Source organism: Tiliqua scincoides, chromosome 2 (assembly GCF_035046505.1).
Source record: "Tiliqua scincoides isolate rTilSci1 chromosome 2, rTilSci1.hap2, whole genome shotgun sequence".
NCBI lineage: Eukaryota > Metazoa > Chordata > Lepidosauria > Squamata > Scincidae > Tiliqua > Tiliqua scincoides.
The window spans coordinates 123,440,956-123,464,968 of NC_089822.1; the positions used below are offsets into that span (position 1 = coordinate 123,440,956).

General features: G+C 46.8%; 1 pseudogene; it reads right to left on the reverse strand.

Moving 5' to 3' along the window:
* Positions 1 to 368: 368 nt before the first annotated feature.
* On the reverse strand, positions 369 to 23,384 carry LOC136639676 (keratin, type II cytoskeletal 8-like; annotated as a pseudogene).
* Between the last annotated feature and the right edge of the window lie 629 nt (positions 23,385 to 24,013).

Genomic DNA, 24,013 nt, shown 5'->3' on the forward strand with positions numbered 1-24,013 from the left:
CTGTTCAGAAGTAAGCCCCACTGAGGTCAATGGGACTTACTCACAAGCAAGTGTGTATAGGATTTCAGTCTTGAGCTCAGTTGCTTTCAGTGGAACTAAACTTGTCAGCCGGTGCATGTTTATTCTGAGGTTCTTTTGTTCTTACTCCCAAAAAATCTGTGCATATGATTGTTGCCCTTGTCATTTAAGCAGGACTCTGGGGAGTTAATATTTGGGGGGGGGGGGAATAATAATAACAACCTGAACATCTCCCCAAAGAAAAAATAAGGATAGTAATTGACAAGAGGACCAGAAATTAGGATCAGGCCCTTCTCAACAGGATAATTGGCATACATTTGGTTGCTGGAAGCGCATGTTTTAGTTGGCCCTCACCTGTGCTCCTCTCCTTCCAACAGCTTCCTGTAGGTGGCAATCTCAATATCCAGGGCCAGCTTGACATTCAGCAGTTCCTGGTATTCCTGCAGCCGACGGGCCATGTCTTGCTTGGTTGCCTGCAGGGCAGCTCCCAACTCGGCCAGTTTGCTGGAGGCATCCTTCACTGCCAGCTCTCCAGACTCCTCAGACCGAGTGATGGCAGCTTCCAGCTTAGCACGCTGAGAGGAGAGAAGCATTCAATGGGTTTGTCAGTTATTTATTAATTCAAGTCTGATAAGCTGCTTTTTCGGCCCAAATGCTCTCAAGGCAGCCACGTTAAGACTATAAAGCCAACCAACATCTTAGGATGACCACAATCACATCAAAACATGCAGTCAACCATAAGAGCTGGAGAAAGATATTCCAAGGAGTATATTAAAATACGTACATTCAAGGCCCTCCTGAGTCAAGTCTTTACCAGTCTTCAAAAGGTTAATGGGAGAAGGACTTAATCTAGGGACCAAGAAAACTGAGAAAATCCCAATCTGTTTAAATTTTTAACCTCCTGCTTATTTTTTGTAATCTGGTCCTGTATATTTGTCAAAGAAGTATTTATCTGCTTCATTTGGTCGGAGAGACTGCTTATCTGTTCTTTCATCTCATTTCTAAAATCTTTCATCAGGTCAACTAATGAAGTCTGACTTTCTCTCCTTTGCTCCATAGCTGCGTATGTAGCAATTTGTGATCCAACCAATGATGATGTCTTCAACGTAGTCTTACTAACTTCTTTTTTTGATGTCATTTTTTCCTTTTTACGATTTTTCTCTTTTAATCCGTCTAGTCCCTTAAACTAATACTATCGATATCTCAAATATCTCAAAACAAAACAATAAAAAACACCATCATAATCAAAGTTCAATAACTTCACAAAATTACCAACACACAAAAAAGGAAAAAGTCATTAATCTAACATTAAAAAGCCGCCCCCCCCCCCAGTCTTTCTTCTTCCTTCACCTTCTTCTAAGGCAAATCTCCAGTTTTATTTCCAAACAACAACAACAACAACAACAACAACAACAAAATATTTTACTTCACCTTCTTGCTAGGCTAATTCTCAAACTTACTTCTGCTTCTTATAAGGCTAAGCCCCAAATTATATCCAAAAAGGGTGCTTTAGTTCACCTTCTTGCAAGGCTAATCCCCAAGTTCGATATCAAAAAAAGGGGGGGGAGAAAAAAAAAAGAATCCATAATCCACTTTTAGACAAATCAATATCAAAATCTGTTCCAATATCAACTCAGATCCATGAATCTTTAAAGGCTCTGTCTCAAATCTGAGTCTTATTCTTGCTTCACCTTCTTGTAAGGCTAATCCAAATTTTATAATTCCAAGACTTCTCCACCAAATAAAAAGGATCCAAGTCTTCAAAAAAAAAATGGACTCTGAAATCAAGTTACTGTCTCTTTAAATACACAGTTCTAAATCCATTTCAAGCCTCTTGCAACAGCAGGCCTGAATCCAGTTCCAATTCCAGTCAATAACACTATCAAATCAAGTTACTCTTTAAATGCTCAGTTCTAAATGCAGTTCAAGCCTCCTGCAACACCAGGCTGCATCCAAGCCTCTTGCAACGAAAACGAAAGTAAAATCCTTCAAGCCACTGAGAGTGTTGCTTATTCTTTTTGCACGTATACCATTACAATCGGGTGATTTACATTATCTTCCCTTATTTTTTCCTTCTTCTCTCTCTTCTTTTCTTCCAATCACCCTTTTTTAAAAAAAGGAATAGTCCAGACGGGGCTTTTTAACCTCCAAGTTCGCTACTTCCTCCCTCTGGGTGGCTGCCAGTCAACGTTAACGATCTTAAAAATATCTTTCCCTCCTTCAAGCTTCTCAATTAAAGTTTAATGATCTGATTGCTCACGGTTAAAACCTTTGATCACTTTCATGTTGAATCTGGTGGGCCGTGGGGGGGAGTCTTCTCTGTTTTCCAGAACTACCGAAAATGGCGTCTGGGATGGAATGCGCTCCAGCACAGAGCAAAATCAGCATATCTTTGAAACTGCCGTTTCAAAAGATAATACTGGTTCACGCTCTCAGCCTTCGTCCCTTCTTCTTGGGAACGAAGTATTCCTCAATAATGAGGAACTTTGGAAAACACATCCATTTAGCAGATCACCGGGAGAAAAACTCCAAGTTCCTTGCTGCAGCACTGAGTAGTAGCTCCGCCTCCCTATCTAAAGAGAGAAATTAATAATAGTATGGAAGAGATGGAAAAGAGAATGGATCGAATGCAAAAGCAAAATGAAGAATTAGAGATATCTGTAATGAGACATGAGATGGAGAAAGCAGCATTTATTATTAGAATACAAAATTTTAAAGAGACATCCCCAGAAGATATTAGAGGTCGAATGGAGGAATGGTTGTCAACTGAGCTGGAATTGGAGGAGGATCAGGTTAAAGAGATGATAGATATTGTATACAGGGTCAATTCTAGGTATGCAAGACTAAATAAAAAGCCAAGAGAAATAGTGATGAAATTTATGAAGAGAGCTGCAAGAGATAATATATTAAAATGATTGGAAGAAAAACAAAGAATAGTCGAAGGAGAGCAAATCAGAATTTTGAGAGAAATACCCTGGAAAGTTCGACAAAAGAGAGCAGCTTATAGAAATTTTGCTGCAATATTAAGAAGAAATAATGTGAAGTACCGTTGGCAAATTCCAGAAGGTCTCCTGTTTGTTTATGAACAGAAAAGATTTAATATAAATTCAATGATGAAAGCTCAACAATTTTTATCAAAATATGGAGAAAGTCTGGGAGAACAAAACAGGGAATTTTCAGAGAAAGAGAGTACTTCCTCTCAAGAAGAGGAAGAATCCTCAGACCAAATTCAAAGTGAACAGAATGGAGGAAAGGGAAAAAAGAAAAAGAAGGAACAAGATACAGATGACAGACAAGAACAAGAACAAGAAGAAGCACAAGGAGCAGTAGGAGGAAGAAGGACTGTACAAGTAAGACAGAAAATAAGTAGAGTTACAAGAAAGACAAAACAAATTTCTAAGTGAAAATGGCTGAACAACAAGTGAAGTTCTTTTCTGTAAATATTAATGGATTGAATTCTCAGAAGCGTAGAAGAATATTTCATCAATTATATGAAACCAAAGCAGATGTAATTTGTATACAAGAAACACATATTAGAAAAAATGATGATAGATTTCTTAAAAATAGAAAAATGGGAATTTTATTTTTTGCTTCAGACTCACACCAAAAGAAAAGGGCGGTAGCTACATATGTTAACCCCAAGTTAGAACCTAAATTGAAATGGCAATCGGAAGATGGGAGAATTTTGATTGTAGAGATCCAAGTTGAAACAAGGAAAGCATTAATTGTCAATATATATGCACCAAACACCCATCAAGATAAGTTTTATAGAAGACTACATGAGAAACTAATTACGGGAGAAGACAGAGATATTTTTTTATTTGGAGATTTTAATGCGGTCTTTCAAACTAAGTGGGACAGAAAATTTAACAAGAGACTTTTAAAAAGAGGAGGAACCCTACCCAGATCCTTTTTGGAAATGGCAGAAGAATTACAGATGATTGATACATGGAGAACACAATATCCAGAGAAAAAACAGTTTACATATTATTCAAATTCACATAATTCCTGGTCTAGAATTGATATGTGTTGGGCTTCAATATCCGGTTTAGGTGGAACGTTTCAGTCAGTAATTTTACCTAATATATATGCAGATCATAACCCAATTTCATTAATAATAAATAAATAAATAATTAAGGAGAAATATTTGGAAGCTAAATATAGTTCAGTTGAATAATCAGGAATTTTTGAATCAAACAAAAATTGAAATGGAATTTTTTTTTAAGATTAATTATCATTCAGAAACTAAAACACAAATGGTTGGGGATGCAAGTAAAGCATTCTTTCGAGGATTAGCAATTAGAAATGCAGCAAAACAAAGAATTGGACAAGAGAAGAAAATGAAAGATCTTGTACAAAGATTAGAGATGGGTGAAAAGGAATTACAGAAAGAATCTACAAATCAGAGAATTCAACAAAGAATTAAGAAGATACAACATGAAATTAAAATACTCCAAACTCAGGAAATGGAGAAGAAATTGAAAATGGCAAAACAGAATTTTTTTGAAAATGCAAATAAACCAGGAAGATGGTTAGCCCACAAGCTTAAAAAAGAAAGACAAAAAAATCATATTAAGATATTGAAAGATTTGACAGGGAAAGAAGAAACAGAATTAGAAAAGAAAAAATTAATTATTGAACAATTTTATCAATTATTATATGGGAGAAAAAATATAGAACACCAGAAACAAAAAGTATATTTGAAGAAAAATAACAGAATCAAAATTTTAGTTGATCAAAAGAATTTATTGGAAAATACAATTGCTATAAGTGAAATTATAGAAGCGATTAAAATACAAAAACTTCAAAAAATACCAGGACCTGATGGATTACCAGCTGAGTATTATAAGAAATTTGAAGAAGTATTGTTGTTACCATTTAAAAAAGTCATTGATGATATATGGGAGACTGGAGAAATGCCAAATTCATGGAAGGAAGGAACAATTACTTTGATACATAAACCAGACACGGATGAAAAAGAAATTAAAAATTATAGACCCATCTCGTTGTTAAATATGGATTATAAAATTTTTGTTTCAATTTTAGCTGCAAGATTAAAGAAAGTATTGAATCAGATAATCAAAGAAGATCAAACTGGTTTTTTACCAAAAAGACAATTAAAAAACAACGTGAGAATGATAATAAATATATTGGAATTTTTTGAAGCCCATCCAGATAAGAAATTAGCTCTAGTGTTTCTAGATGCGAGAAGGCTTTTGACAATTTACATTGGGATTTTATGATTAATTGTCTGCAAGAATTAGATTTTGGTCCAAAATTTATCAAGATGATACAAGGAATATATTCGGACCAGAAAGCAAGAATAAGAGTAAATGGAGATTTGACGAGAGAGATTAATATTCAACAAGGAGTAAGACAAGGCTGTCCACTTTCACCATTGTTGTTTATCTTGACATTAGAAATATTGAATAATGTAATAAGAGAAGATGATAAGGTGAAACCGCTCAGAATTAAAAGTGAAGAATATAAATTACAAGCGTTTGCGGATGATCTGGTATTTATTTTGGAAGATCCACTCAACTCCATGGAATTTTTGATAGAAGACTTAAAACAATATGGAGAAGTAGCAGGTTTAAAAATAAATTACCAGAAGACCAAAATGATTACCATGCATTCCCCAATAAATACAGCCGACAACAGGTATGGGATTAAATGGGCCACTTTATTAACTTACAACAAGCGCAACAAGGCAAAATAGGAAACAGTACCCAAACTAAGTGCGGGGTTCTAAATGGGGGAAACGGCCTAGCCGTCTATGTCCCCCAGTCTCATAGGGCGTCCACCCAACTCCAGGCGTAGCTCAGTTGTTATTAAGCCCGCCTTTCACTGTCGCCCAAAGAGGATAAGCCAGCCAAACTACTCTGCCTTCAGGTCACCCCTGCAAGGCCCCAAAGTTCAGACCAGGGGCTAGCCAGCCTGCCTCCCCGAGCCGGTCAAGCATCCAAAGAGCGGTTCTGGTTCACCCCTGCCCTTGCTGGCTTAGATTGGACGCCGGAGAAGGTCTTCTGTCTACCCACCCTGCACTTCTACCGCCAGTGACCAGGACAGTAACTGATATCTTGCAGACCCAAACGCGCTCCATAGCCAGTCTGAGGTAGGCGAAAACAAAACACCATCATATTGCCAATCAGATGATGCTCAAAAATTCCTACCCGGTCCTCCGTAGAACGACCAGCTAATCCCAGACTAGCTACAGGGCGGGTGGGCGGGGGTCGCTTCCAGGAACGGAACTGAGCCGGGTCTAGCGCCTGCGCGCCAGATCAGGCTCAGTTGTCCCGCCCCCCAAGGCCAGCCAGCCAATCAGCTGGCAGCAAAGCCCTGCTGCCGGCTGATAGGGGGGTCAGCCTGGCAATCATTGCTAGCGTGCCCATACAGGCACGCTAGCTGCCTTTACCATGCATTCCCCAATAAATACAGCTGACAACAGGTATGGGATTAAATGGGCCACTTTATTAACTTACAACAAGCGCAACAAGGCAAAATAGGAAACAATACCCAAACTAAGTGCGGGGTTCTAAATCGGGGAAACGGCCTAGCTGTCTACGTCCCCCAGTCTCATAGGGCGTCCACCCAACTCCAGGCGTAGCTCAATTGTTATTAAGCCCGCCTTTCACTGTCGCCCAAAGAGGGTAAGCCAGCCAAACTGCCTTCAAGTCACCCCTGCAAGGCCCCAAAGTTCAGACCAGGGGCTAGCCAGCCTGCCTCCCCGAGCCGGTCAAGCATCCAAAGAGCGGTTCTGGTTCACCCCTGCCCTTGCTGGCTTAGATTGGACGCCGGAGAAGGTCTTCTGTCTACCCACCCCGCACTTCTACCGCCACAAGGGGAGGTCAGCCTAGCGCTTGGCCTTCCCTGCACCCAAAAAGAGGTTCAAGCCTTGTTGCAACTCTGAAAGAAAGCGCCCATAACCCATAGGAGAAAGGTGAACTCCATCGCCACGATAAAGAGCAGGCTCCTCAAAACCAATACTGGGATGATGGATAGCCGCTCCACCAAGCTCCATGACGACCCTGCCCAGGTAAGCGTTGACCCTTTTGCGTGCTACCTCTATTCTTTTAACACAACTCGCCCACCGCCAAACTCGCCTAGGCAGCATGTCAGACCACAGGTTAGTGATCCCGGGAAACTGACGGACTAACGAGTTAAAATCCTTGCGGGCCTGAAGCCTCAAGGACATGGACGTCCTCTGACCCAGGTCATTTTCGCCCAAGTGTACCACAATTACCTGCGGCAGGGGGTTGACAGCAATGTACTCAAAAACGGCCAGGAAAAATTGGCCCCAGCACATACCCCTCTTGGCCAACCAGTCAATGTGCGCAACATCACCCAGCGCCAGCTGAGAGCCGAAACTGGATGACATGGCATGCTTCCGAGCCCAAAAAACTATGGAGTGTCCGCAGATCAAGACCCTGGCTGGGCAGCTCCTTCGCGGACCTGTGGGAAAAAGAAGCACATCGTGAGATAAGCTCACTGGACAGGCCAAGAGAAAGGAGGAATCCTTCCTCCACTCTAATACTCACTCCCATGGCCAGTCACGGTCAGTGACCTGGTCAGCCTTACTAGGACACCCCACCTACCCATCGCGCCGACACTGGCGCGGCAAACGCCCTCCAAGCGCTGCCAACAGAGCCTACGCGGCTCTGACACATCTCACCAACACTGGCGCGGCACATGCCCTCTGAGCGCTGCCAACAGAGCCTACTTGGCTCTGACACATCTCGCCAACACTGGCGTGGCACACGCTCACTGAGCGCTGCCAACAGAGCCTACTCGGCTCTGACACATCTCGCCAACACTGGCGTGGCACACGCTCACTGAACGCTGCCAACAGGGCCTACATGGCTCTGACACATCGTGCCAACCTGGCAGTGCACACATTGCGCCCACCGGCGTTGCACACGGAGCCCTGGCGGCACCTTTACGCACCTAGGATTTAAAGGCACCAGAGCGCCATCTACCGATGCGCCTGATGCCCTGGGGGGAGAAACCAATGCTGGCCGCAATGGATGCTGCCCCAATCCTAAATGAATGCAGCCCAAACAATTCAGGCCTCAGGCCTAATTGAGACTGCGCTCTTTTAAAAAATGGCCCGAAACTGGTAAAGGGGAAGGGGTGGGGCGATCCTCGTAGTGGAATAGCGGGCCCACTCCTGCAGGAGCCATTAAGCAGCACTGTTCCCTGACAGATACTGGACAAAGACACCGGCTCGGAGCCTGTTACAACTGAATCCACTGCCCACGCCCTAACTGGTAAGTTATGGAGGGATAAACTCTCAGACCGTGACACACAGTCCCCCCACTGAAGGACTCTGTCGGGGGGGGGGCAAACCGTGACCTAACCAAAGCAGCCGTGGGGGCCTGGGATCCGCACACAGCCTGGCCGCAAGGCCAGCAGCCGAAAGCGTTCCCCCTGAAATCGAGAGAAAGCGTCGGCTATGCTATTTTCAAGCCCAGGCTCATGTCCGGCTGATAAAACAGTGGTGATAGCAAGACACTGTTTGACAAAGACTCAAACCAGATTCATAACCTGGGACCCTAGGGCGCTAGTCAACATCCCTATCAGATTATCTAATTTGTCCCTTGGCAGGCGGTTGGTCTGTGTAACCGAGTCCAAATTGATACCTAAAAGGTGAGCTTGCCGGGGGGGGGGGCCCTCTGTTTTCTCGTGTGCCAGGGGGACCTCCAGCTGCTCACACAGCACTGTAAAGTCACCCAGGAGCCGAGCACAGACGCCAGACCCAGATGGTCCCATAAAAAGTAGTGGGCAGTGGATCGTAACACAGTTCTGAAACGCACAGTCATTCCAAAATGTACTGGACGCCTCAAAATCCGATTGGCAACACCCTATTGTCTGGCAGAAATCCTGGGGGAGCACTAGAAGCAATCAAAAGGCAGACTGAATATCTGCCTTGGCCATCAAGGCCCCAGGGCCACACTTCTTGAGGCAGGCAACCACCTCGTCTAAAGAAGTGTATCTGACTGAACACCGGTGGGTCGGTATCCCGTCATTTATGGAGGAACCCTCCGGAAAGGACAGGTGGTGAATCAGTCTAAATTGGCCCTGGGCTTTTTTAGGCACCACACCCAGGGGGGATACCTGCAATTCCTCCACGGAGGAACCGCAAACAGTCCAGCTACTCTACCCGCTTCTAACTCCTTGGCTATTTTTTTTTTTTTTACCTCGCACCACCTCCACGTCAGTCACTGACCGGAGGTTGCGAGCGAACGTGGGGCTAACAGGAGGCGGGGCTAGGATCTTGAAACCAAGCTGAAAACCCTCAAATACTCTGGCTGCAGAACGATCTGTATAAAATTGCAGCCAGTAAACCAAGGAGGGAATCTTAATTGGCATCGGGCCCTTTGCCAACACCAGTTGAGGGTCCACCACCCGGCTTTTTACCACGGAAGGGGCGGAAACCTTGCCGTGATCCACTGATCTGTGGACATTTTGCCACGGGATGCCCAGCCCCACACATGGGGCAGCCATAGGAAAACAAACATCCTGGCCTGTTGCATTTGCCAGTGGCATTAAATTGGAAGCAAGCGCAAGGGGTTTGACCCCCCTGCACACCCTCAGGTGACGCAGGCTGCTCAGGACTGGAACGAGCAATCAAATGCCCGCTATCCGCCCTATCCCCCAACGTTGCCCTAGCCGGCAGGACTAACTGCACCCAGAGTTCCCACTGGGGTATAGTCCAGTCCAAAGATGGGTCCTGTGCGGCTCTGATGCGAAATTGACGGTCATAAGCCATCCAAGCCGCACCAGCATGATCACGCAAAGCGCGATGAATAATCTCCAGGTATTTGAATAGTTTCCCCACCTTTTTGGGGTGCAACTGGACAGTGACCCCAGCATAGACAATGAACCCATTCAGCCAATTGGTCCAATTCTTGTCTATCTTCCTCTGCCTGACGGTTTCCTCGTCACGCACAGGGTCTCCCACTTTGGGGGTAGGCTCAGGCTCAATGTGAAGGAGACTGAACATGTCCACAAAGTCACCTCGCCATATCTTCTCCTTGACCGACATGGCGAGGTGAGAGCCCAGAGGGATGGCGATGATGCCATACGAAACCGTAGGCTTCTCCCTCTCCACCACCAATCCCAATGACTCTTCCCCCCAGTCCACATCCTGCTGGTCCAACTCTGTGTCGGCCGTGGCAGAATAATGACCACACTGGGGGGGTGCCCTGCTGGCCCTGGGACCAGGTTTGGGACAGGGATACGTCCAACCCAGGGCCCAGGGGTACTGGGGGTAATTGGGCCCCTGCCAGAAGGAAGGAGGCCCCCAAGGAGACCAGGGCTGATCTGGTGCAGCCCGGCTAGGTGCCCAAGGAATGCCTTCCTTGAATTAAGATGTTTGCATCCCGCAAAAGGAGCCTTGGGCAGAAGAGTCTCTTCCTTCAGTGTCAGGCACAAGCATGACTCCCAAGGTCAACAAGCAGGTCACTAGGTCATGTTTCTTTCAGTTGAACAGCGTTCAAAAAACTCACTCTACTATTTCCTGCTCCCTCCGGATATCCCATTATGTCACAACTCAGCCCTCGCTACTCTGCCAGATCTCCGTCGCCAACGTAACGCATTCCCTGACATGCTCAGCCCTTGCAAAGCTCTTCTCAGAGTCTGATGTTGGCTTCCTGTTCCTCCCACACCCATCTCAAATTTAAGGGCTTGACATCCACCTCAAATTTTATTAAGCCCTTCGAGGTTTGCCACACCTGATCTTCCCCTCTTTATCTCTCAGTATGTCCCTGCTTGCGACCTTCCCACCTGCAATGCTCCCATTCAGAAGTCTTCCATGACTCCACTCAGCCTCCTTTCTTGCCCCTTGTAACTGTAGCCCCATCCCTGAACACGGATCTGGTACCCTAGCCCCCCACTAGCTTTCTTTTTAAGATCCCTTTTCAGAACTCAACTTTCCTGTGATGCCCTCAGCCTAACCCAGGGATTCTGCAACCTTCTGCAGGACTCCCCGCAGCTTCAGAAGTGAAAGTGGAGCGATCATGCTCCCCTTCTGCAAAACCGGAAGTGGAGCGCAATCACTCCACTTTCACTTTCGAAGCTGCAGGCAGCCCTGCAGAAGGTCGCACAGGGCTCCCCGCACCCCCAGCAGGCTGCAGGAGGCTTGGGTAAGTGATCCTGGGAATCGTGCCGCTGTCTTCCCCCCCTGCAAGAACTTAGAGAGGTTTTCAAACTCCTGGAGGGTTTGAAAACTGCTGGCCTAACCCATCAATACTCACACCCAAATGGGACCAGTCCTATAACTCAGTTGGCTCACATTCATCCCTTACCAGCATTCTTTCCTTCAGCTTCCTCACTGTCAACATGTAGATGGTAAGTTCTGCAATTGCCTTTTTTGCCAGTGATGTTCTAAAAAGCACTTCAGCCACAATTGAAGCTGTGTCCACCAATCATAATCAGGCAATTGGTTTGGAATTGTCAAAGGTTTCCTGACCTGGCCTTTCAGAGCCTCAATTTCTGACTGTATCCGGGCAATCAGCCTGTTCAGCTCATGGATTTCATTCTTGGTGCTGCGGAGGTCATCTCCATGCTTGCCAGCCATTGTCTGGAGCTCTTGGTACTACAGGAGGGATATAAAGAAGACAAGTCTTATGTGTATTCCAAAGTCATTGGGAAGACCTTGAGAGGAGGAGGATGACAGCAAAGGGTGGAAATTAGAGAACCAGAGTATGACAAAGGAACACTTTTGCAAACTGAAACCTGCCTCTTTACCTCTGTCATTCTTTGTTGGTTAAACAAAATGTTAGAAGTGGAAACCTTCTCCAGGCATTCTCTATGCCTGGAGAATGAGTGTGGCATAGTAGGTAGAGTACTGGACTCAGAGACATGGGTTCAAAACCCTGCTCAGCTATTAACATCATTGTACCTTTATAGTCCTTGATTCTCTCTCACACACACACCCCTCTAACTCAGAGGGGTAAAAACAGGGGGGGGGGAATCCTACATTTCTTGTAGTGAATTTCTTGTAGTGTAGTCAAATCAGCAGTGACTCTCATTCACATGAAGCTTACATGAGCTGTCCATCAGAATTTCGTTTCTTACTAGAAATAAGTCGCATAACAAGCATGAACAAACTCAGCCTGCAACTTTCCAACTTCTTATGGAGATAGCTTCTGAAATTGGAGTCATCCATTCAACCTTGATTGAGTGGCAGCTCTGATCAGCCCAGGTCAACCCAATTATGCCCCCAAGCATGAGAGTCGCAAGCAAAGAACTTACCTCGATCTAGTACATGCTTTCTGCCTCAGCCCGGCTCTTGGAAGCTATCTCTTCATACTGCGCTCTGACCTCGGAGATGATGCCGTCCAAGTCTAGACTGCGGTTGTTATCTATGGACAAGATCACAGAGGTGTCATTGATCTGAGATTGCAAGATGTGCTCCTCCTGCATTGCAATGAAGAAAGAAGCAAAGATTGTGATGATCCATGACCTAGGAGCAAACTGCCTTAAGAAACCAAGAGAAGCCTCAAAACTGCTCTTTCCCGTCTCCTGTTTTTGTTTTGGCAAGACCTTTCTCTCCAGTCTCATCCAATGGACAAGCTCTCAGTCCTCTCTACCAACATCAATTCTTGGGAAAGGTTCTCCTCCTTCCATAGATCTTTCCCTTGACTCCATTCACAGTTACCTGCATGGAGGTTTCCTAGATCACATGGAAGTGAAAGCAAGTTTCTCAAGAGTCCAGTAAAGCAAAGCACTTTGCAAAACAGAATCCATGCCTATGCAGACTAATGAGATAAACCTTGCTAAACCTAAGCTTCTGGGTACATCAACAGTCAAGGTCTTTTTTCATCACCTCGCAAACTAAATCAACAGAAGCTTAGATGAGAATTCACCAATTTAGAATAACAGTCCAGAGTAGAAGGATACATATTCTGAACTAGTGATCTGTTTCAACCTGAGAATACGATGCTTCAGGCAGCCCAATCCAATGCTGGGCTTACATTGAAGGATCTTGCGATCCATCAGAGTAAGCTGTGGTCAGGTGGTGCAAAAACTGCACTGTCATCATGCACTTTGGAGTCAATGGCACAGACAGCTGGAGGCCCATGCATATGCCAATGGCTTCCAGTGGGGGAGGACTGGAGTGGGGAGTAGGCTGCACTGAGGGCAGGAGGGGGAGGATCGCAGCAGCAGCACACGCCAAGATCCTATCCCCCTTTTCCTGGCCCAGCACTCCTCGAGGCCACTTGTACTTATGCCAACTATCCAAGGTGACCCATTGGAGGCCAGGCAGCCTATGGAGGCAGGTAAAAAAGATCCCCCCATCATGCAGTCTGTACTCCAACAGTGGCACTGCATGCTCTGGGCTGGCAAGGGACAGGATTGGGAAATTAATGAATTTACTGTTCACCTACCATTAGGGCTGCAATTTGATTTAATGCAAAACAAATTATTTTCTTGGCTTTGCTTTCATGATGGATCCTGTTGTAGCAACTACTGAAACCAAAAGGGAACACCTACACTATAAATTAGTGTTCGTTTTGCTATCATAGATTCTTCCAAAATATCCTGGGAACTGTGCTTTGGCAAGAGTGTTGAAGAGAATTCTATTAGAGAGTCCCAGCTCCTTCACAGAACCTCAGTCCCCAGGGTTCCTTGGGAACAGGATATTATTATTAAATCATTGCCCATTATGAATAGATGACAACCTGATGTCAATTCAAACAGGTCTGACTTTAGGATGAATTGGTGCAAAGTCAGGGAGGGAGAAATACCTTTGCCTTTAACAGTTGGGAAGAAAAGGAAATTCAGGCAATTTTTCCTACTCTATTGATTCAGCCTACTTTGCACTTTTTAAAAAAGTGCACTTCCACTTCCTATCTGTGGAAAGAAAGTGCTACCCCCTTTTCCATTTTGGCAGGCACTCCTTGACGCTCCCAGGGAGAAGAAAGGTTTTAGAAGGCAAGACCCTGTTTTTTACAGTCCACAAGTACCTCTGCGTATCTCATCTATCTCATCTATTTCATATCTCATCTATCTCATCTATCAGTGCTTCCACATTGGCTTCCAACTCAACTTTGTTCATGTAGGCTTCTTCCACTTCCTAAGGGGACAGAGCACAAGCCACAATTATAACAGAGACACTCCCACAAGGTCCTCCCAGGAAATGATCATTATTCACCAGTAAACATGACTGATCTCTCCCATTCACCTTTTTCAGCAGGACAAAATCATTTTCCTTCTCAGTACGATGGTTGATTTCATCCTCGTACCTGTCAGAACAGAAACAGAATTACAGACTACAAGCAAGCAAGCAAGCCATGCGTGGCTTATCATGAACCAGCACTAAGCCGTTTCTAAGCCATTCTCCTTGCTGAGAAACACACGAAGGCAATGTTGCATTTGAACATGCACGAAGTACCCAACCCCTCCTTTCCTTCCCCACAAAGTAACCACAACTGTGCCCATACACTTGGGGTTAGGGCAGGTAAGCACAATTGGTGACCCCTCTAAGCTGAATACAACCCACCAACTGTAGACTGTCAGGTGCTTGCTGGCCCTCTGTTTTAGTCATCCCATCCTGCTTCCCAAAAGTGAAGGCATATCCAAGCACCTGCTGAAATACCCTTCATGGTTAGTGGGCCTTGATAAGTTGCACATTGTGCAGGTCTGGGTCAGAAGGGACAGGCAGTTTCTGGGCAGGGTTCAGTTCAAGGACGTCTTGTGTTAAACATTAAATCAGGTCAAGAAATAGCAGAGCACATATTGCAGCAGCCTTTCCAGTACTCAGCAGAACCCAGTCTGGTCAATGTTTGGGTGGAAGGCTGCCTGGGAACCCCATGTTTGCTACCTTGATGGCAGAAAGGTGGGGCTGAAATAAATAACTGAGCCTAGCCTGATTTGCAAGTCTGTTTCATGTATCATTCAGTCACATCTTCCAGTTGCACTTCATACCTTGGAATACTTTCATACCTTCAGATACCAAATGTTATGCAACAGTGATTTTCAAGACCTTCTTTTTGGGGAGGCAGCACTGCCTTTTCTCACCCAACTGACAATATTCTCTACATTATAAAAACATGCTCTGTGGCATGTACAGAAGAATGTCATGTGCCAGAGGCCTGAGCTTCATTTGACCTTGATGGTGCTTTGAATGAGCTAAGGAGGTAGCTCACAGCTGAGCTGCATTTGCACTTAATGGGACACTAAGGATAAAAGGCAGCTTCAGCAGGACCAAAGAAGCCGGACGCTGACCCAGAGGGAAAACCCTGACCCAGAGGGAACCAGACTAAGAGGGCTACCTCACCCAGACCTACAGGAGAAGGGGACTGCCAGGACTCTGCTGGAGGACACAGAAGACTGGGAAGACTGGACTGTGCTTTGGAGACCGGATTGGACTTGAACTGGAGGCTTCAGACCTTTACCCACTGAGAAGTGGAGTTTTGGGGAGGGAAAGCCTCTGGACAAGAGGACTTGCAGGGAGTGTCTGTGTCCATAGCAATAAATTTGGTTAGTTGCTATGGATAAGGAGTTCTGTGTTCATTCCTTTACACACCACAGCTGTTGTTGTAGAGATAAAGAGGGTGTTAATTAGCCAAAAAGTGGGCATTAAAAGGGAGTTGGGATATTTGGAGGGGACAAATTGGCTTAGTCGGCAGGATTCGAAAATTGGGACACGACAGTCAGCCTCACTTAAAAATAGCCATGACTGTCGTGAAACAGGTTCGTTGACCCTCTTGGCAATGTGCTGTTGAAATAGTCATTGTGCTCAAGACAAGGAGAACAGGAGGCTTAGAGGGCTTAGAGCCAACATGGGACAAAGCTACCATGTGTAGAGTTCTTATGACAGAGGGTTTCTAATGATCAGAGCACCGATGATTTAAAAAGGGCTGGTTGTTTTTCTTTAATTTCCACTTCACCACCAGCTCTGAAGCAGGTAACTGAAAATTCTAACCAAAAATGAGACTAAGAATGGAGCCAGAATGTTCCTATAGTACTGGCTATGCAACCCACCTTCCCTACATTTTGCAAGTCTCTGCAGCTATAGGAACAGGTTTCTGGTATTTGCTGCAGTCCCTGTTTTTCCTGTGGGAGAATCTGCTGGTGCCTTTTTAAATCGAGACATGCAGCTGCTTTCTACTCAGCCAAACCATTGGTCCATCTAGTTCGAGCTATGGTCAGCAGTGACTGGCAGCATCTCTGCAGTGCCGCAAACAACCCGACCTAGAGAAGCCAGGGATTGAACCTTCATGCAGAATCGGTGCTAGCATGGAGCTATGGCCCCAGCTCCAGACTGGGCAAGGATAACTCACCACAGGAGGGAAAAGAGCAGATTTCAGTGGCATCATCATGGCAGTCCTAATGAATGCTCCAGCCCTGTCAGACTCCTCTCTCTTCAGCAGTAACACTGTCACAGCACCATGCTAATTGCTTCACATGACCCAGTGCAAAGAGTCACCTGTCTCTTTGCACATGATCTCTGCAGATCATGGGTAGAATGGACGTCTCTTCGCACCAGTAGCACCAGGTTTCATGGGGAAAAAATTTCATGGCTAAATGATCTTGTTATTTCCAGATCACGACTGGCAAAGGAGATGACTGGGGAGATCACTGAGATCACAGGGGAGATCACATACCTGGGGGGATCAAGGGAGGCAAATGCCCCAGGATGCCATACCTCCAGGAGTGGCAGTGCCAGCCACTGGCCCTCACCACCATTGCATTTCCCTGGCCTCCGGAGGCTTACTGAGGTTTTCGTAAAACCAGAAGTGACTACTAGAAGGCATTCCGCAGTCCTGGCCTCAGGCAACACAGGGGCCAGTATTGCAAGTGAAGAAGATTCCTCATTACTATATGTGGAAAGCTAACCCTTCAAACACACTGTTGAGTGAGGGTTCAATCTTGAACACTAAGTGCCGGCTCACCGCCGGCACATTTGTGAGCCCTTACCGTTGGTCCAGTGCTGGAGCTAGCCCAGTGTGAGCCCACGCTGGGCCAGCTCCAGCACTGGGCTTGCGTTCCATTGCCCAGCGAACTACCGGGTGGCAGAGAGGTGAATGGGGGTGTGGGGGGAGGTGGATCAAAGGCATTCCGGGGCAGGGGAAGGGAGCGGGGTGGAAGAGGGATGGGACCAGTGGAGCTTCATTTCACCAGATCCTGAGCCCCATGTCAGGACATGCTGACTGACATGGGTCTCTTTGATTCTGCTCTGGCTCAACAGCTGGCGCAGAATCAAATAGCCCCATTGCAGGGAAGTAACCCTGCAATAACAAAGTCCCCTTTGTAACAAGGAGTACAAAAGTCCCCTTCTCCCAAGGAGGCAGCAGCAGCCACCTGGGGTGAGCTGGATGCCACGGCAGCCCCACGCAGCTCAGGATTGGGCTGTGAGTTTGTAAGTTGCTAGATACTTGTTTTTCCTCTCCTTGTCCCAGTAAAATGAACAATCTAAGCTGGGTAAGATGTGAAATTGACTTGAAATGCTATGTTGACAATAGTGGTGTTAAACTATAGGGAAGCTGGTGTAAATCAAATAGCTCAGGTGTCATAACCATGGCTGAAAGATAAGGAGAAAGTCATAAGATCTGCAGCGCCTTCAAGGAGCGAGCGTCTCCCACCACACCTTAAGGAATATATTGGCATCAAATCAACCTTAACAAAAGTTTCCACGTAACCAGGTTTTGTTAACAAACTTCAAACCCTGGTTAAACAGTGAACCTGTTTAGCATTGACCACGATTGAGAGATTGGAGAGGTTATACAATATCTGCATTGTCCGAAGTCAGCCAAAAGGAATGTTGAGCAATTGGACTCAAGCCATCAGCAACCACTGGCAACTTTAGTGGAAAGGGAAAGGCATCCATGAGGACAAGTAAATTTTTTCTAAGCAAAACATAATAGTCTCAAGAAGCCAAACAATGCATAAAATTCCAGGGAGCACATGAAAAATAAGAGAAACCTGACTATGGGACGGGCAGCAAGATGCTGTTTATTCAGATGTGACATGAAGGGGACATTCTGACACCCCCTTCCCACCCTGCCACTCCCCCACTCATTTAGTCTTGAATTCCTCCACAAGCCCTTGCATGTTTCCCAGCTCAGCATCCAGCCTGACACTTTCCTGGCCCAAGCCATCCAGCTGCTGATGCAAGTGGTTAATATAGGCCTCAAACATACTGTCCATGTTGCTTCGGGTGGTCTTCTGGTTCTGGAGGAGGCTCCATTTTGTCTCCAGCATCTTATTCTGCTGTTCCAGGAAGCGGACCTGGGAAGGACCAGAAAGGATTCCATCCAGTTAAAATACCTCTGGAGATTTAGAAAAGGAACATTTAAATGGGCTTTCAAAAATTTCATTTCCCTTTAGTAGGCTGGAAAGATGTTTGGGCGGAAATAAAACAAGCAACGCTTGGTTCTCATCTACATGAGAGTTTGGCATTGGAAAGGTTAAATTGTTTGATGGTTGCCAAGCACACAGGTGACTCTGGATATCAGTAGGAAACCAGACATGGAGAAGAATGGAGGAAAACTGGAAAAGGGGAGTGGCAGTCATGTCCTACCATCTCCAACTCTTAAAAGGAACCTGTACATGCCTGCTGAAAAGTCAGTGCCACTTAATTCCCAAGTAAATGTGCATTCGTCTGTGCTCTTCAACAATCCCATTTATCTTGGGCCCAATCTACCAGGATCCTACTATGCAAGTCTATCAACTCCAGTGGACTGTGTTGGTGTAAATGGCTGAGGAAATGTAGCCTCTGGGCATTGGCAGACTACAATTCCAGTCCAGCTTCAGGTGGTTATGCTCAGTGGCAGTGCCAGGTTGCTAAGGGACCCTGCCCTGGGACCCCATGGAGTCACCCACCTGTCCCCTGATGGAGCCAGGGCATGACCACAATGACAAACATTGGAAGTTCAGGACTTGATCAAGCCAGCTGCGGCTTCTAAGGGCTGGGCATTCCACACCACACTCCCCCCCAGTCACGCTTTAAAGTCATATCATCACCAGAAGCTGCTGTTTGACCTAAGACCATTCAGCATCACCCCCCAAGCTGAAATATGGTTTGCAATGGGCAAGGCTTTGCTTGCCAGCCGTTGCCCAGGCTTGGATAATAGAGACATAAACAGGCAGACCATTAAAACCTAGAGTAATGTCAACCCCATATGACAAGCTAGGCGGAGTTGGTCAACGTTGCCCTGGATACAGGGAAGCTGGTTTGTCCACTCCTAATTTGTCAAAATGTTCATTGTATAAGCCAGCTTGGTCAACAGATAGCTCTCTTCCTTCCTGTCCCCCTCCAGACCACAGTCAGTGAGAGGCCCATAAAATTTGAAGCCCCTAAAAATAAATAGGAAAAGGAGACTGCTTCAGAACAGTTCTTGCAGCAGTACATTTCACATCTCTACACAGCATCTTACCACACTGTCTGTCATATGTGTTCTGCCCAAGACCTCCTGGTTCCTGAGGCACAGTGCCAAGTGCTGCCCCCTTTGTCTAGTGCTGGGGTCAGCAACCTGTGTTTTTGGAGCCGCATGCGGCTCTTTCAGTCCTCTGATGCAGCTCCCCAGTGGGGGCTGAAAGCGGGGCGCCTTCCCCTTGGCCGCCGCCCAGCCAGCCCAGCCCCGAGGGCACCTCACTCCAGTGCGATGTGCTGCGGGCGCTGGCTGCTGGTGAGTGCGGGGCCAGGGCGCCACTCCTCCCTGCAAAGCTGCAGCTCCTTCCCTGCAAGCTCCTTCCCTGCAAAGTGTCCCCCGCGTGCACAGCAGCTCCTTCCTCGGCAGGCAGGGAGGGGCAGCGGCGCTCTCCTGGACCTGCTCTCCGCGCCCCACTGCGAGCAGGCGCCCGCAGGCACCCCACTGCGAGCAGGTGCGGGGGGCAGCCGGGCACCTCTTCCCTGCGCTCTTTCTTCCTTTGCCCTGCAGCGGGCAGGGGGCTGAACGGAAGAGGCGAGGCTGGTCGGAGAAGCACGGGAGAGGCAGCGCTGCTGAGGTGATGGGCAAGAAGTGCAGCAAGGTGAGCTGCACTCCTGTCCACACTTCCCTGGGAGGAAGCCCTGTTGACTCTACTGGGACTGACTTCTGAGCAGACAGGGAGAGGAGCCGCTCTCAAGCTGCACTCCTGTCCACACTTCCCTGCGAGGAAGCCCCGTTGACTCTACTGGGACTGACTTCTGAGGAGACAGGCAGAGGATGTCCCCTGGTTCTGGTGTTATGTGAGAGTGTAAAGAGCATCTCTCTATCCACTCAGTCCATCCCCTGCATAATTTTGTATGTCTCAATCATGTCCCCCCTCAGGCGCCTCTTTTCTAGGCTGAAGAGGTCCAAACGTAGCCTTTCCTCATAAGGAAGGTGCCCCAGCACCTACAAGGGATCTACAAGAAGGGGCTACATTATAAAAATGGGACCTGTAAGAGGGGAGCGCATTATAAAAGTTGCATATAAAAGAGGGGAGTGCATTATAAATTGGCACATACAAGGGGGAGTTGTTATTATTATTATTATTATTATTATTATTATTATTATTATTATTATTATTATTATTATTATTATTAATTTGTACCCCGCCTTTTTGCCCAACGGGCACACAAGGCGGCTAACAAACAATTTAAAAATACAACATGAAAAACAGTTAAAAACAATTTACAATGATTAAAAAGCTAAAAACAAAACAAACCCCGTGGATTTTCATATAAAAAGCAAGAACACCAGCCAGCCTGTCAACAATTAAAAGCTTTTTGAAATAAAAAGGTCTTCAGTCCACGCCGAAATGTTAGCAACGAGGGAGCAGTTCTCAGTTCTAAGGGGAGGGTATTCCACAGTTCGGGGGCCACCACCGAGAAGGCCCTCTTCCTGGCCGCCACCCCTCTCACATCTCTTAGTGGCAGCACAGTCAAAAGAGCCCCCCCAGAAGATCTAAGTGCATGGGCCGGAATGTAGGGTCCCTCAAATACCCCGGACCCGAGCCGTAAAGGGCTTTAAAAGTCAAAACTAGCACCTTGAATTGGGCCCGGAACAGAACTGGCAACCAGTGCAGACGCCGGAGCAACGGCTCGACAGAGTCAAACTGCCGTACCCCGGCAACCACACGAGCAGCCACGTTCTGTACTAGTTGTAATTTACGGACCGTCTTCAAAGACAGCCTCACGTAGAGCGCATTGCAGTAATCTAATCTAGATGTCACTAGGGCATGGGTTACTGTGGCCAGGTCCGCACAGCTCAGGTATGGTCGCAGCTGGCGAATCAGCCGAAGATGAGCAAAGGCTCCCCTGGCCACCGCCGCCACCTGGGACTCCAGGAGCAGCTGTGGATCCAGGAGAACCCCCAAGCTGCGGACCTGCTCCTTCAGAGGGAGTGCAACCCCATTCAGAGCAGTATGATAGTCCAGCACCCGAGCTGTGGATTTCCGAACCAAGAGCACCTCTGTCTTATCCGGATTTAATTTCAGCTTGTTCGCCCACATCTAGCCCCTAACCACCTCCAGACAGCGATCCAGGACCCCAACCGCCTCCTCAGAATCAGGGGGAAAGGAGAGATAAAGCTGGGTGTCATCAGCGTACTGGTGGCAACCCACTCCAAACCCCCGGATGACCTCTCCCAGCGGCTTCATGTAGATGTTAAAAAGCATGGGGGATAAGATGGAACCCTGCGGCACCCCAAACCTAAGAGGTCGGAGTGCCGAACAGGCATCCCCCAGCACCACCTTCTCTAAGCCATGACAGCAGGGTCAGCAGCACTATGAGGAAGACTGAAGTGGTTGCCTCAGGCAGCAGGTTGGCAGGGGTACTGATCTCCACCTGCCCACTTGCCTCCACTGCTTCTCTTCCTCCTGGACTGAAGAGAAAGTGTGGTGGAGAGGAGAGTATTGTGCTGGAGCTTCTCTGCCACCCTTTCTCTTCTGCGCCAATCCCATCTCCCATTCTAGGAGTAGAAGGAGCAGAGGCTGGCATATCACTAGACCAGGGGTCGGCAACCTTAAACATTCAAAGAGCCATTTGGACCTGTTTTCCGGAGAAAAGAAAACCTCGGGAGCCACAAAACCCTTTTGACATCTAAAATGAAGATAATACTGCATATATAGTTTTTTTACCTTTATGCTATGTATAAAAAAACCCATTTCCAGTCTCTTCACTATAGGCAGAAAGAAGAGTGATGCCTGTAGTAGGCTAAATAGTGCCAGCACAACCACCTTGCCTCCATCTTCGCTCCACTGTTGGAGAGAACTGACCGAAGCTTCACAGAGGGCAAGGGAGGTTACAGCAGCTTTGCTAGGGGAAGATTCAAGAGACTGCTCGATTCCCCCACAAGATTTGGGCTTCCCTTCCAATTCCCTCAGAACTCATTCCCAAGTAAAATCAAATTTGCCACACATGGAATGACATTTGCTTCGCTCCCTGCCTCTTTTCTCCCAGTTGCAAGACTGGAAGCTTCATGAAGGCAAAGACTTTTCTATCTTGCTGGCATGGTAAGTGCGTCAGATTACAATATAGCAGGGAGACCCAGATTAAGATTCTGACTCCCCTCCCCCTGGCATGAGAGCTCACTGGGAGACCTTGTGCCAGTCACTATCTCTCAATCTAATGCATTTCACAGCATGGTTAGGAGGATTAAATGTGCCGGGGGTGAAAAAGAATTGTGGACACTGTCCTGAATTCCTTGGAAGAAGGACAGAATATAAATGAAAGGTGCCCTGCCACGTAAACCGACCGTGCTACATTCAACCAGATCATCATCATAAAAAACTTCACATAGAACCAGGATGGTGTAGTGGTTCTGGAGTTCATCTGAGACCTGGACGATCCAGGTTCAAATCTCTGGTCAGTCATGACACTTCCTGGGTGACCTTGGGCCAGTCACTCCCTCTCCGCCTCACCTACCCCACAGGATTGTTGTGAGGACAAAAGGAGGGAGGGATTTCCTTGGAGGAAGGGTGGTATAAAAATGTGAAAAATAAAAGTAAATAAAGGTTCAGATTTATGGCCTTTGAACTCAACTGCCAATTCTCTTGCCTCCCTGTCCTTTCCAAAAGAAGCAAGACCAAAGGCCAACAACTGGGGCACTCACCTTGTCGATCAAGTTGGCAAACTTGTTGTTGAGGGTCTTGATCTCTTCCTTCTCTTTGCTTCTCAGTTCCTGGAGTTTGGGGTCTATCTCCAAGTTGAGTGGGGCCAGAAGGCTCTTATTCACACTCACAGCAGTGATGCCACCAGGTGCCAAGCCTAAACCTGACCCCCGGAAGCTGCTGCTGCCACCTCCAAATCTGCCCCCATAGTTGGAGGAAGCGTAGGTGGTGCTGACTCGGGAGCTGCTGACAGGGCCTGGGGTGTAGAAGCGGCTGCTGAAGGTGCGCACAGGGGCAGCAATGGTGCTCCGGTAGGTCTTCTTGGTCACAGAGATGGACATCTTTCTTCACACACAGGAAAGCTGTCAGTCAGAGCAGAGGAACCTAGCCAGCCAGGCACTGAAAGGCAGCAGGCTGGGTGGATTCAGACAAAGTTATATATGCAAAGAGGGAGGGAACTCCTACAGCAGACAGAAACACTGCAGCACCTGAGTGGCTGTACAGCAGCAAAGGGGGAGTGGTTAGAGGACTCTAGGGCCCATACCTGCCTTCCTGTAACTGAGTTAACTCTTTCCTTACCAGAAGCTAATATTAAACCACTGGGAAAAAGACAAAAGGAAACCACACCCCTTCCCACCCCTTCCACTGCCTGCCAAGAAGAGACCCGCCAGGGAATGTCTAACTGGGGAGTTCTTTTTTCTCTTCCAATTGCGCTTTCTTGCAGCTAAGAAACCCAAAGAGGGCAGCATGCCACCTGGTAAGGAGAGCGGCCAAGGAATGTATAATCATACCCGAGCATGTCAACTTCTGGGATTGTTACACCCCAATGCCCAAATGCAATGAGCAAGCAGATCTTTGACCAGCTAAGAGAGCAAGCAAACTGGAGCGGGCGGAAGAGTTCCTGGCACTTTGAAATGGCTGAGATCTCCAAAATGTACAAGGTGGCAAGATGAGGGCAGGGTTTAAATGG